The sequence below is a fragment of the Manis javanica genome, chromosome 4 (genome assembly GCF_040802235.1).
Source record: "Manis javanica isolate MJ-LG chromosome 4, MJ_LKY, whole genome shotgun sequence".
Classification (NCBI taxonomy): domain Eukaryota; kingdom Metazoa; phylum Chordata; class Mammalia; order Pholidota; family Manidae; genus Manis; species Manis javanica.
Window position 1 is genome coordinate 32125020 of NC_133159.1, and position 14985 is coordinate 32140004.

At 48.6% G+C, this 14985-nt stretch overlaps 1 protein-coding gene across 11 annotated transcripts in view; it reads right to left on the reverse strand.

Annotated features, from left to right (window-relative positions):
- HIVEP3 (HIVEP zinc finger 3) overlaps positions 1–14985 on the reverse strand; it is a 474019-nt gene that overhangs the window by 80884 nt on the left and 378150 nt on the right. For 2 of the 11 annotated variants that reach the window (XM_073233747.1, XM_037002246.2), the window contains 2 exons: positions 14682–14750; positions 13817–13906 (listed from right to left, as the gene is read on the reverse strand). The exons of the other annotated variants lie outside the window; for them this stretch is intronic. The gene's annotated coding sequence lies outside the window, so the exon portion shown is untranslated. The remainder of the gene's footprint in view (positions 1–13816; positions 13907–14681; positions 14751–14985) is intronic. 11 annotated transcript variants of the gene reach the window in all.

Sequence of the window (14985 nt, forward strand, 5' to 3'; positions counted from 1 at the left end):
TGTTTTTTCTGACAGGTTTACCCTTGAATGTAATGGTGGAATCATTATGAACCCATACTGTGGGGGTGGGGGTTCTGTGTAAGAGTGTGAGGCGTTATGATGGCAAGTCTCCCTGTAAGGACTGTGGGGAAGACACTGGCCAACAACTTCTGTGATCGCCAACAGACGGGCTTTACTTCAGGGAGGGTGCAGGGGTGGACTTTACCTAAGGCGGAGCTGCCCCTGCTGGCCCCCTGCCTGCACACTGAATTAGCTAGGAGGTCTGGATCTCCCTCACGTGGGCTTTACTCTCAGACCCTGGTCCCATCACTTTTCTTAGAGAATATTTCTTGGGATTTGGACTGCCGCTGGCTGCCTGCCTCTACAGGTAGGTAGTGAGAGGGATTGAACTGTACTTGCTCTTCTGAAAAGTTCTTTGAGGGACTCCGTAACCCTGGCAGCCCATTCCTGTTCTGTTTTGTTGTCTCTCATTTGTACCATGCTCGGCTTTTCTGCGATAAAAAATCACTCAGGCCTCTGGGCTTGGCTACAGTGTCTTCTACTCTAACTTATCTGTCTATGTAATTTCACAGCCTTCCTATCTTCCTAAGACTTATTAACATTTTGATCCACGGATAACATTCTATCTTGTTCTCTAATATCACGATGTCATCTTTTCAAAAATGGCTTTCTCTGTTTTCTAACAGCTCCTACAGAAGACATGGAGGTGGACACTTGGGCTCTGGTGGCCAGGAAATCTTTACATTGTGACTCACTAGAAGAGAGGCCAATGCCTTTTCCAAGATACTGCTGCACCAGGAGGGCAGATGGGCCTTTCAAGCTGAAGACCATCATTTCAGAGCCCCACCATGTCTGCACTTGTGAAGAGTGTAAGATTGGAGGCACCGGAGGGAGGGGTGTGCTCACCCCTCCCTCCGGTGCCTCCAATCTTACAGAGAGTACATTCAACTCTTCTGACTCCAGATCCCTACTGAAGTGGCAAAGCCCAGCCAGTTCCATAAGGGCAGGAACAGCTGGTCTGGCTTGGCTGGGCTGCCTGGTGGCCCACTGAGCAAAGTCAATGACCAGTCTGCACACAGGATCTGGAAGCCACTGTATGGGCACCTGGCATGGAACTAAGCGTGCCAGGAGAAAGTGGCTCTATCCCATGCCTTGGAGGCTGCCCAGAGGCTGTTTCTAGTCCATAATTACTCCCCTTCTTAAGGTCCTTCAGGCTCTCCACATAGTTCAGACTTCATGGCATGGTTCCAACAGGCTCTTCAGTGGGATCCTGCTTGCATTGTCAGCCTCATCTCTCTCTCCTCCCTCCAGCCTGTGTGTTGTAGCCATAGAGAGCTGTAGAATTTTCAGAACAGATGTCATCCCATCGCCCATAATGCCTTGCCTTTCCTAGACATGTGGCAAACTCCTCAATGTCCTTCAAACGCACCTGCAATGGTTAATTTTATGTGCCACTGTGGCTGGACCATGGTACCCAGACATTTGGTCAAACATTATTCTAGATGTTTCTGTGTAGGTATATTTTTTTAGATGAGATTAGCATTTAAAGCAAAAGACCTTGAGTAAAGCAGATTACTCTCCACATAATATGCATGAATCTCATGCAATCAGTTGAAGGCCTTAATAGAACAAAGACTGACCTCCCTTGAGCAAGAAGGACCACTGTCCTCAGATGGCCTTTGGACTCCAACTGCAACTCCCTCTGAGTTTGCAGCCTGCCAGCCCACCCTGCAGATTTTGGACTTGTCAGTTCTCTACAATCACATCAGCCAATTCCTTAAAATCTATGTATGCATGTATGAATGTATGTATGTATGTACCTATCTATCTATAAATCCTGTTCTATTTCTCTTCAGATCCCTGACAAACACATCATCCCAGATACCAAATCCTCCAGGAAGCTTTCCATGACCCTCCGACATTCAGTCAAATACTCCTCTATGTCTCATGCTGTGTTGTAATTCATTTGTTTACAGGCTTCTTTCCTAGAGACAGAGATTTCTTTTAGGCCAAGGAGCCTCTCCACTCTCATTATATCCCTAGTACACAGCGGCAGGTATACAAATAAATGGTGCTTAATAATTAATGTTTGTCAAATGGCGAGTGAATTAGTGGGAACAAGAGAGGATCAAGGCCGGTGGCCTAGGGGGGTCTTACTCAGTAAATGGAGTCAAGTGAAACTCTCGAAAGGGACCCTGAAAGGCGGGCCAGAGAAGGACAAGATACTAGTCCTCCCAAACCCGGCTTGCAGCATCACTCTGAAATATAGGTCACTGTCAGGACCTCTCCACATTAGTTCAATCCAAGGGAGGACCACATGGGCCAGTTTACAACCAGTCCAGCTTTTCAAGGCCCCACTCAGGGAGCTTGGTTTCATTTACTACCTTGTGAATTCTGACCACAATTTCTTGTCAGGCGTTCTCACTTTCGGTCCTGACACAGGTCTTGCTCTTTTGATGATACCTGAGCTCAAAGCCCTTGAGAAATGCACTGTTTGTGTCCTTGAGGAAAGCAGTTCTCTAACTCAGTGCCTATCTCCTGCCCCAGATCTCTCTCTCTGTCCTCAGCAAGCAAGTACATGTTATCAAATATGATTTTCTGAGAATGAATTCCAAAAAGAAAGACAAAAAAAACCCACAAAAACTCCCACAATCCATACATCCTTTTCTCCATCCAAACCAAACTGACTTTGAAAATGCAACCCTCGTAGAAGCCTGTGGCCCGGGGCTATAGGGCAAGGTGGACCCTCTGGGATTCACTGTTCTGTGTTTTCCAAAGCCCCAAGCACAGGTGGCTGACCACTAGTGCACTGCGAAGAAATGAATGAGTGGATGAATGCAATAGACCAATGCTAAATTGAATGGATTGTAACACATCCCAAGCTCCTCCTTAAAGCTCAGGCCAACTGTGTTTATTTCAAGAAAGAAGAAAAAAAGCCAGAAGAAGATAAGTTATAGATTGACAAAGAGACTGGTGATTTAAGAAAGATGAAACACATCTTGTGACAAAGAGACAAACTGATAATCAACTGGGATAATTACACAGGGCGTGGACATTATTGAGCACTAATTATGTGCCAGGCCCTCTGCTGAGCACTGGAAGCACAACGAATCCTCATGACAGCCTGGCAAGATAGGCAACATCAAGTCCATTCTATAGGCACAGACAGCCACATGACTCGCCCAGGGGCACGCATTCAATGACGAGGGGAGCGGTGGTCAAGGCAAGCAGCTGGCTCCAGACTGTGTGCTCCTAATCTTCTCCCCACGTAACCTCCACATGGGACATTGGCAGCATTAATCAAGGAAACAAGGAAAACTCCAAGTTTGCTCAAGGGGTACTGGGTGAAGCCAGGCCTGGGGGATCCAGAGACTGGGATTTGCCCCCCCTCACTGTACTTCTGAGCAAGTTGTCCCTGGTCTGTGCTGCCTGTTCCCATATTTGAAAAGGAGGATATGGATTTCAGTTGGCCTCTGTATCTGCCATGATACCCTGGATGCTTCTGCTCCCTTGCCTGGGTCTGCCAGCTGCCCCGAGGCCCACTCACCCCAGAAGGCCTGATGCTGGTCCTCACTGAACCTTCCAACTAGGTCTGTGTAGATATCGACTCCCCCTTCTTGACGTTCCAGACTTTTTCTCCAGGACCCAACCTTCCCTCACCTCCTCCCTGTTGTGATATTCCACCCTGTGTCCCATGCCCCCCACCTCTCCAGCCTGCCAACCTCCCCTGCCACTTCCTCCCATCTGCCCCAGCTACTTCCTACCATTTCAACTTCTGGCCTTAGCCCTGAAATACACAGTGTCCTGAACTCAGGAACCAGGAAGGGTTTATTGACGTGAAAAATGAATTCACCAAGGCCTAGAATCACCCCTCTAAGTGCCTCCTTCCAGAGCCCACAATCCAGCCTCCCCTCCACCCCTGCCCTTCATCTTTACACCTGAGAAGATGGACAGAGCCACCTAGAGACCTTAAAATCCTGGCATCTTTTCCCCTCACCCAGAACTTCAGAAGACTCAATGGTGTTTCCTGTTGGTCTGCAGAAATAGGGCATCCCCTGCTAGTTGTGGTCCCCACCAGTCTGGCAGGGTAATGCAGCCCCTCTTCCCAGGATGGAGGCCCAGGGAGGCCTGGAGAGTCTAGAAGGGGGAACCACAGGGATGCCCAGAGGAGGGAGTAGCAGAGGGCAACCAGGACTGCTGGGCACTGAGTCATCTCCCTGGAGGTCAGGCAAGGCACAGCCCTACACAGTTGTCTGCAGGGGTCCCCCACTCCCTTCTCCAGAACTCTAAATCCTTCTAACATGGTACAATCCTCTGGGTTTCCCAGTAGGTTATGGCACAGGTGAATGATTTCTTTCCCGAACAGGATCACACCCCTGCCTTCCTGCCCAGGTCATTCATAGCTCCTCTCTCTTGTGGCAATGACAGCTGTCAATTTTCGATTGCTTACTTTGTGCATGGGGCTGGAATCAAGAGAGTTTATATTGTAGCACTTCAGTGTAGTTATAGCTTCATATCATGTCTCCAGCTATAGATTTTAGAGAGCAGAGGCTGTGTTTTGACCAACCTTGTGTTCTCTGTGCCTGTCCCATAGTAGGCACGGATGGATGTTGGTGAGTGAATGAATGAATGAAGTTGAAATTGTGGAAAACCTTAGTTAATGGATAGTTTACAGAAATCACCTTAATTCCTTTCTTGAAAAAGGGAGTATTTTAATTTCTGAAACTAGAGAGTATATTAATCTGTTAATGAAAACATTTTCTACATTTTAAGTGTCTCTCTCACAAACATAACTTTTGGAACCTGCTATAGTAGAAGGTATTTTGTACAATTCATATACCATAAATATCACTTTTTAAATGTACAACTAAGGGGATTTTAGTACATTCACAAGATTGTACAACCATCATCATTACCTAATTCCAGAATATTTTCTTCACTCCAAAAAGAAACCCTGTATCCATTAGCAGTCACTCATATTCCCCTCCCTCCAGTCTCTGGTAACCATTAATTTATCTACTTTTGTCGCTATGAATTTGCTTATTCTGGACATTTCATATAAATGGAATCATATAATATATGGTCTTTTATGTTTGGCTTCCTTCACTTAGCATAATGTTTTTAGCCATTTGCTTTAAAAATATCAGTACTTCACAGTGTTTCTCAGAGCACCCTGGCTCCCCAGGGTTCTGAAGCCATAATGCCTGTGAGACTCCAGGTCAGGGCCAGCTGCTTTGAGCCATCAGGACAGCATGGGATCCTGCCCCAGATGTACAGGTCCAGGCAGTGTGGGAGTCAGGTCATAGTCACAGCATGGACGTTCGCGGCCAGCAGCAGGACAGTGGTTAGGAAGCAGTCATGCACAGGGACTGTGCTCAGAACGCTCCTTGTGGGCAGGGAGAGTGCCAGGGAACAGCTGTTTGCAAACCCCATTCTCTGGTGCGGGGACGAGGGTATTGAAGCCACCAGCCCTGGGCCTGCCATTCTGAGTCTGAAGGGAGAGTCCAATTTCTGAGATGGCCTCAATGTTCAGTAGAAGGTGTGGGTCCCCAGATCTGCGAGTGCAGAATAGGCAAGAGACCCCGCAACTGCTTCACCACCATCTCTGTCTAACCCAGGCATCCATTTAGCCAGGAAGCAGTTCCTGGCAGGAAATCCCAACAGGCTGAGTAGAGCCAAGAATGCTCTGGTCTTAGGTAGTTTGTGCATGAATCAATCAATTAATGAGTTACTTCCATTTTTTTTTTTTTTGGAAATTTTAACTTGCTTTGTTCCACAGAAGATCTGAGGTGGTTTACAAAAACAAAATAGAAGCACAAATTAAAAATGACAAATCAACCCAGGGGAAATGGAAGACATAAGGTCTAGACCAGAAGGGATAGAAGAACATGGGCAGTAGTTTAGAAGGCCCCACATGGTGGCTCTATCTGGGCGCTGGGTTTAGGTTACAGCTTCCTGGCAGTAAAAGGAATTACAATATAGTTGCACATTCTCAGTGTGTTGATGACAAACCTACCAGTTCCTCAGAACAAGGGCAACCCTTCTTGGCACAAAGATCTGAAGGGGATTTCTCTCACGCAGTTTTCAATAGGGAGTCATCCATCAAGTCATTCCCCCAATACTTCTTGGGTTCCGATGTGCCAGCTCTGGGCTGGCTGAGTTGGCATCTAAGAATGCCAGGTGGGCCACACCCTTACATCATTGGCTCTTGTTTGGGAAACACTGGGCCATTAGGTAACCACCATTCCAAGTTTTGCCAGAAATACATACCATCTGTACTGTTATTTATGTAATATTTTAATTTACATTGAGTTGAATTTGACTTGTTAAAACAGAACCTCACCCTAAGCAATAGAGATCATAAGTGTAACTGCCAACTCTGAGTTTTTATTGAATCAAAGAAATTATTATTAAAATGGAGAACTTCACCCATGTTCCCCTAATATCATAAGCTCTACTCAGGGTTTGTACCCTGTGCTTGAGAAATAAGTGCCCACGCCTCACCCTGATGTGCAGGGGCATACCTCTCCTTCCAGACAAAGCTCCCCCCTATCTCCTCCACCTCACAGAATAAAGGAGACAGGCCCTAGGTGAGCCCCGGTAGGCTCCCCCATCCCACCCCATGATCACAGAGCTGGAAGGGCCCTTGAGCAGCATCCAGTTTAAAGCCCATGTGTGACAGATGAAGACGCTGGGGCCCAAGCTACAGAAGGGACTTGCCCCAAATCACAAGGCTAGTGACAGGGCAGGTGACAGGACTTCTAGCCTTGCCCCTGTCACTGCCTTAGATGGATGGGTGAACATTTATATAACCACACGCTGGAACTCACTGAAGGAGCCGAATAGAGGGACCAAGATCTCACCCAACTCTGTGGCAAGCCCCATGAGGGCAGGAGCCACGTCTGTTTGATTCACCAGGGTAAATCCAGCACCTAGCACTCTGCCTGGCATATAGTAGGTTCTCAGAAATCACCTGTGGGATGTTAATGACAGCTCAGGAGGACAGTCACTTTCTGGGAAGCAGGGAGGGCCCTGAGGTTGTGGAGGGCTATCAACAAGTTCCACTGTATTTGCTGTAGTCTTTTTCAAGTGAGGTGGCAGGTTTCCTGCTGTTTGTTATATTATTGTCTATTTCGTTGCTCCTTGGTTGAAAATTCTTGAAAATGTTAAATATATTTGTTAAATACATGAATAAACAATGTGAAATAACAAGTGTGTTTTCTCTCTGACAACATGCTACTCTTTGCCCCATGACTCTAACTGGAGAGGTAAAATGGCTTTGATTGCCATGGCCGTACACGCCAGCTGGGGGTCTTCCCAGTTTCTCATCTCTCCTTCCACTGCCGAAGCCCATGGCTCAGGCCAGGCCAGGCGAGTCCATCTCAGGCAAGGCCACAGCGTCACTCGGGTGGCTCACACAGACTGCACCCCTGGGGAACCCCAGCTGGGGCTGCATGGCTCCACGGATGAGCACCATGCCAAAGCAGTGAATGTTCCTCACACAGCCAAGCCACCAACCAATGTCTTTGTTCCTCACCTGCAAACAGGACAAGTCTTGGCATATATTTTGTGAACATCAGACCATTTTGTTGGGTCAAATGCCAGGCTTGGATGTACTCAAGATGGCTCTGTGAGTCAGACTCTCAGATTGGAAGGGGCCTTCTAGGGCTCTGGTAAAAGGTCTCATACAAGCCTCAAGGCCCCCCGTAGGGCAGGGCTGCTCTCAGGAGGCCACTCATGGCCTGAGGCAGCAGCAATTGTTCTTCCCTTTTTGCAAGAATGTTGGGGAGACATTTTGTCTGTATAAAAATAGAATCACCCTATGTACATTTCTCTGCACCTTGCTTTTCTCACGGACAATCTTTCCAGGTCCAAGGCTAATATTTTTTTGAGCAGTTAGCATACACCAGGCATAGTGATAAGCACCTCAGGCCTACAGGGCAGCAAGTCTATAGGGCAGGCAGTTATAATCCTACTTTGCCAAAGAAGAGACTGATGGTCAGAGAGGTCATCTAACACAGTTTTTAAGTGGTGGTATCCAGACCTGAACTCTGACAGTCTGTCTCCAGACCCTGTAGGTTCTGCACTTTACCATTGTATTTTACTGCCTTTCTAAACAGAGACAGGGTTTGTCTCATTATTTTAAATAATGGTGGGCCACAGTTTGGATATAACACTTTCAAACTTTCTCTGCTATTGGGTTTTCACATTTTTTCTGTTTTTTTTTTGTCACTGGAATTTTGCAATAAACATCCTTTGTATACATATCTTTACAGACTTGTGCTATTGTTCCATAGGCCGAATTCCCAGAAGTGGATTCATGGGTCAAAGGGTATGTGAGTTTTGGGTTGGAATGGTGATGGGGCCTATTGTTTGAGGTGTCTTCCAAGACAGGGCCATGTGATTTTCACTCACTGGTTTTGATTCTGCCCTGAGAACACACCTCTGATCTCTCTCCTCCAGGACCACCCCCAGGAAGGCATACTCTTCCCCAGTGTCCTCAAACGTTCTTCTGATAACACAGCTGCATGTCCCCTATGGCTGGTCTGGATACTTCTTAAAGTACAGCTCCCTCTGGGGTGACCTCCTGCCCATTGGAAGACACCCACAGAGAGGGACAGTATCTTTTCTGATGCCAGTGGTACAGTAGGAGAGATTCAAGTAGGTAGGATTCAGAGTTCTGTCAGCTGCTCCCAAGCCACACACCTGCTTCCTGAAAAAGAGCCCCTTTGTGAGATATTAAGATATTAAAGTCCAGCCTAATTCTACCCCCACACAGTAAAAAAATGGAGCTTATTCTTCAATTCGAGAAGATGCTGATGATTCTGGAGGCAGACAGCCCTTCAAGTATATTCTAGCTCAATGCCTTATTTTACAAAAGAGCCCTGGAGGACAATGACCAATCCAGGCTCGCACATTGGGTATCTAGCAGCACTTAACACGAGCTGGGAGCAGGGTCACTGGGGGGTGCTTTTCTGCAGCTCTCTCCGCCTGCTGGTTCCTAAGAACCATCTTACTAGAAAGGCATAGTGTAAATATTTTGCTAAGTAGCCAAGAGAGGAAACTTACCCAGGCTGAGCTGCCCTGTGCTGGGCGCTGGCCTCGGACACAATGCTCAATGAGGCTCATTATCTAGGAAGGGCAGCAGGACGGTGCCAGAGCCCGGAGCCACCAGGCTTGCCACTCTGGCTGCCACACAGAAGAGTCTCCTTGCGCTCAGCAGACTCTGTGGTTATGCAATGCCGGGCCAGGAGGTTAACTCTCCCCAGACAGGAGCCAACCCTTGTTCCTTCCTGCCTGAGCGTGTCCATCTGAAAATGCTCAAAATTGAGGGCCTCAGTGTTTGCAAAAAAATGCTCGGGGCCTGAACCTGCTGGTTTATTCCAAAGGGTGTAGAGTGCTCATCCCTGTAGCTCCTGGCACCCTCCTACTGAAGCCCTGGGCCCCCCAGCACAGTGTCTGCCTACAGCTCCTCAGGCATCGCTCATGGGCCTTGCAACCCTGCCTCCTGGTTTGTGCTCCTGCAGTTCCTCTGTCTGAAAAGCTCTTTCCCCCTTTTGTATCTGCCGGTTGTGTCCAGTTTAAGGCCCCCCTCTCTTAAACACAAGTTCCACTCCACATCCTGAAAACCTCCTCTGACCACCCAGCTACCAGTGACCCAGCTGAAACAGTAAGATTTCAAGCCAAAAGAGATCTGGGAAATTATCTATCCAACTGCCCCATTTTCCAGATGAGGACACTGAGGCTTGGAGTGGTTGACTAGCCTGGGGACAGAGTGAGTAACTGTATCACAGGGCTCTCCCCCCGCAAACTCTTTCTCTAATGCCCCACATCCCATCTGGCAGTGGATCATGTCAGCTCAGCCTTCAGACTCTTTCCAGAATTCAGCTACTGCCCACTGCCTCCACAGTGCAGCCTGGACTGTGACAGGGCTCCTGATGGTGGTACCCGCTTCTCAGCTGGCCTGTGCTGCCCTGGCCTCCTGCACTGGGGGCCTTTTAGAACATTCAGCATTGCAGGCCACACCTCTGCTCAGACCTCCAGCAACTTCTCAGTTACCTGCCTGCCCTCCACCTATCACCTCTCCAGCCTCCTCTCTTCCCACGTCCCCTCCCTACTCACCCCAACCGCAACACTGGCCCCCTTGCCATTCTGCTGACAGGATCCCGCCTGTGCCCACAGCCTCTTCCCCAGAAAGCCCAGTGTTCGCGCCCTCACCCCCTCAGGCCCTCACTCAGACGCCTCCTTCTCAGGCCCTCTTGACGGCCTGGTTCCTGTCCGGTCCTGACTGTCATCTTGTCACATACTATATATTTTACATAGTAAAAGATAATATCTTTATATTTATTTTATAGATAAAATATTCATATCTTTACTAGCTCACAAAATATACATCATGTGGTAAGGTGACACTAGGTCTATTTTCTCCCACCGGAAGCAACCTCACTGGCAGGAAGTTTTGTGTTTTGTCACCTAGGATGGTGCCTGGAGCCTTCTGCTCAGGCAGGGCTGATTTTAGGCACGATCTGCCTCTTTGAGGATGGATGATGGTGATGGTGGCCCTGGTGTCACTGTGACACAGCAGGTGTGTGTTAAGAGTTGGCGGAGGGGATAAGTGTGGTGGTACATGCAGAATCACTGGAAAGAGGGGCTCTGAAGGTTCCAGGGAGGCCAGCTGGGCAGCTGCTCAGACACTATATTTTTAGGGCTTTATGGGGGAAACTCCCAAACCTGGTCCTCAGTCCTCCCCCATCAGCCCAGGCAGAGGGGCTCCAGAATTGCAAATCCACAGAGGCAGCCACAGAGAAGCTGCTCATATGGGGCTGCAAGGTCCCAGGCATGGTGAATCCCTCCCTACTTTTAGGCACCTTGAATCTGCCAGTCCAGAATTCTCTACATTTTTTTAACAGCTCTCCAGTGGGTGACACATAGGCCCTGCTGGGTTTCGTGGCCCCAGCTGAGTTCCCTGGCCTAGGGCTTTATCCCTAGTAATAAATATCTGTTGAATGAAGAGGCGGAAGGGAAGGGGGAAAGAGACTAAGGTCGGCACAGGAGAGGAAGATGAAGCTCCGAGCAACAAGATGATCCCAAGGAAGCGCGCCAACCAGAACCGGAGCACAGACAGAATGGCAGGGCCTGTCCTGACAGGTGGGACAGGTGGTTCCAGTTTTTACTTGCTTTCCCACACCTGCAGGTATGCTGGCTGGGAGCACAGATCTCAAGCAAACAGAAACTTGCGATCTGGGTTTTATTTTGATTGACATTTGTATTTACCCAAGGCACAATTTCTTTGAGGTTGGCTGGTTTTATTCTAAAGAGGGGCCCAAACTGCGTTAGCTGGGTGACTGGCTGTCCAAACTTCTTTTCTTGGTCTGCCCAGCCCATTCTGACCCTGTTCTTACTTCTCTGACTCCCGCTTGAGCCTTTTCTTCCTCGATGTGTGTGCTCATTCCTCAGGCTTCGGTCCTTAATCCCCTCCTTAGTTCTCTTGCATTTCTTGCCTCATTTTATTAGCAGCTTCTATAGAGACTCACACCACCTGCCCTGCCCCGGAACTCCCTAATCTTACATTTCCATCTGCCAAAGTCTTGGCTTGGCCATCCTGCTGGCTGCTCAAATTCAATATACTTTAGCACCAAACTCACCTCTTCTCTATTTTTACTTTTAGTACCACCATCTCCTACATGTTCAGGCTTGCAACCTCAGAAACCCACTCCTCTCCCCCAGTATCACCCATCCATCCATCCACCCCCTCCGGGCCCTCATTTGTTCAGTTCCCACCGATGCAGCACCACTGTACACCAGGCTGAGCAGAGCTCTGGAAACACTGACCGTGCCTGTTCCTCCTCCCTCTGGGGAGCCTCCAGGACACCCAGGCCCTGAGGTTGTGAGAGGAAGCCTGTTTCAAACTAGTCAGTCCCACATTTACAAGTAATTACTAGTGTGACCTTGGGCAAGTCACTTGCCATGTCTGAGCTTGGGTGCCTTCTTCCCCTCTTGGAGAGGATTATTCATTCCCACTTCACTTCTCCCCAGCCTGGCTGTCACATGTGTGGGTGACGTCAGTCTGAAGAATACTTAAGATTATCACCTCAACCATGGTGCAGCCTTCTTCCTCTTACTGACCGTGGCCTTCACCCCCTGCCCCTTCCGAGCCTCCAAGCTGAGACAGGGCTCCAGAATTGCATTTTTAAGGAAATACCCCAAGCAATTCTGTTGCAGGGAGGTAGGTTGTTTGTGGATCACACTTGGAGAAATTTTGGCTCATGGGCTGAAGTTCAAACTCCCTCACCACCACCCCCAGTCCCCGACCAGACCCTAGCCCTGCTTTCCAGACATATTGCCATCAGTCTCTGGTGGGAGAACCCTCAGCGGTTGTCTCCTCCACTCACCACCCTGTGCCCAGAACTGAGTCTACTCTTTTCTTGCCATTTCCCCAGCACAGAAAGCCTTCCTGGCTTCCCTCTCTCTGAAAGTCTGTTTTCCACCCTGCCAGGTCCAACTCAAAGGGCTCCTCCTTCCTCTGTGAAGGTCAGAAACACCCTTGTCATGGGCACCTCACAGACACTCCTGTAATTTCTCTCTGGGTTGCTGGCTGGCTTTTCAGCCGCACACAGCCTAGTTTCCCAGCTAGACCGTAAGGTCCCTGAGGGCAACCAGATGCCTTACAGATCTTTGTGTTTAATAAGAAATGCTTTTGAGCATCTACAAACACTTACACACCCCAGTGGCACACAAGAAGGAAAGCAGAATTCCTGTTTGAGAAGGACCTGTCTAGATAAAGACAGAGGATACTTGCATGCTTGATCATAAAGAAATAAAGATAGGTACCACAAGTCCCAGAGCAAAGTTTCCTAATGCCATGGGGGATGCAGGGGAAGGGAAGGAAAATCCAGAAAGAAGGAACTTTGTGTGAAAGATTAAAGTGTAAGGAGTTCCACACTGGAGCGGGGGAGGGGGAAGAGGAGGGATGGAAAATGGGCCTAGGCTGGACGGGGAATGCTGAGCTAAGGAGATGGACTCATCCTGTAGGTCAGGGGTTGGCACATCCAACCTGCCACCTGTTTTGTACGTTAAGTGTTACTGGAACCCAGCCACGCCCATTCTTCTACACATTGTCCATGGCTGCTTGCATGCAGCACTGCAGAGTTAGGTAGTTGCAAGAGAGACAGTATGGCCAGCAAAGATGAAAACATTTACTCTCCAGCCATTTAGAGAAAAAGCATCGCTGATCTCTGCCATAGGTGTTGCTAGTGTGGATTTTCAGCAGGGGACAGCATGGCCAGATTTGTGATTTATCCCTGTATTACTCAGGGGCAATGTAAGGAAGTACTGAAGCAGACAAGCTGGCAGAAAGGGGAGGTGGTTGGGAGGTTGGTATGATTTTCTAGATGGGGGACAAAATGACCACCCTGCTGTTGTTATTAAGGATTTATTAAGAGTTACGGCAGGCCTGCACTGGGCTAAGCCCATTAGACATATTTCCTCTTCTAATCTGCACAGCAACTGCATGTAGTGTTACCCCCGCTCTCCAGATGAGGTACGGAATGAAGCAGCTTGCCCAGGGTAACACAGCTGGTAGGCAGCAGAGCCAGAATGCAGGCCCCAGGCCAAGCTCAAGGGGCCCTCAGGGCCATGCTCAAGCTCTTCAGGGTCGAGCATGTTTGCTGGCTGATGGATCCCTTAGAGCTTCCCTGAGAATTCATGGAACACAGGTCCTCTACAGGAGAGAATCTACCCTGAGTCAGGCAGGAAGTGGGAGGCAGGAGCATGGCTATTTTGGAAAAGCGACATGAAAAACCACGAAACTTCCTACCTGTCCCATTTTGTTCCCATCTGTCCTCAGAAACAAGGCTGTCCCTCTGTTAGATAAAAAGGTGTTTCTCCTCGCACAGTGGCTCTGCCGCTGGTGGTAGGAGAGAGAACTAAGCTTAACACACGTTTGCTATTTTTAAAGGTCTATATAAACAAACAGAGCTATGTAAATAAGAAAAAAATGAGGTCATCCTTTTAAAATCTAAAAATGCTCTTTTTCTACGGGGTGAGCAGCAAAACCTCGGAAAGAACTGGTGCTTTTTTATCCCTGAGAGGTCTCTGCAGCCCACAGCCTCCTGAACACACCAGGCCTTCCCCTCCCTTCCTCACACCAGCCAGGCAATCAGGACTCTTGGGTTTTGTCCTGACTCTGTGCACTTTGCCCCAAATGCCCAAATCCACTGTCCAAACCCAGCCACCCCTTACCTCCCCAGGGCCCTGATATCCATCCCCAGTCAGGCCACTCGCAAGCACTGCCACTGCACAAACCTTAGCATGCTGCCCCAGCTGTTCCTCTGCCATCTGGGTCCCCTTTCCCCTGCCCTACACCTTGATCTGCTGGCTCAGTGGCTGCAGAAGGCCCTTTGAATGCAGAAGCAATTTGTGTCCTCCCTCCATACCCATGCTGGTTTCTCTGACCAGATTTTAAACTTTTCCCACATTCTGGACCTCTTCTTCCAAGCCGATGGATGGAAGTCATGAGCACAGCCACTGAGCTGTGTTTAGGTCATCAGCAAATGTTGGGAGACACCTCAGGTTTGCCAGGAGCTCACAAGGTTTCTGTTTCCCCAGTATCTTTTCACTACTGAACCCCCTGCCCACCCCAGAATCCTCCCCACCATTGACAGCATCGCCTCCCTTCTCACCTCTGCCTTTTCTACTGCTTCCTCTGCCTCCTCATCCCAGCTCTCAGCGTCCTTGGCACCTCTGTTATCCTTAAGCACAGACATGAGAACCATCAATATTTGCCAAAGGGGCACTTTTCAAATCATGTCTCAGAGCTTCTTCAAATGTCATGTGAGAATTTCATTCTAAAAATATAGTTTGACTCTTTTAAGTAAAACTGTTATGGAAAATGGACCTACACCCCAAGCATGTTCTATGGCACATTATAACTCATTGAATACACCCTATGGGTGCAGCCAGCTTAACATGGTTTGTGCAGACCTC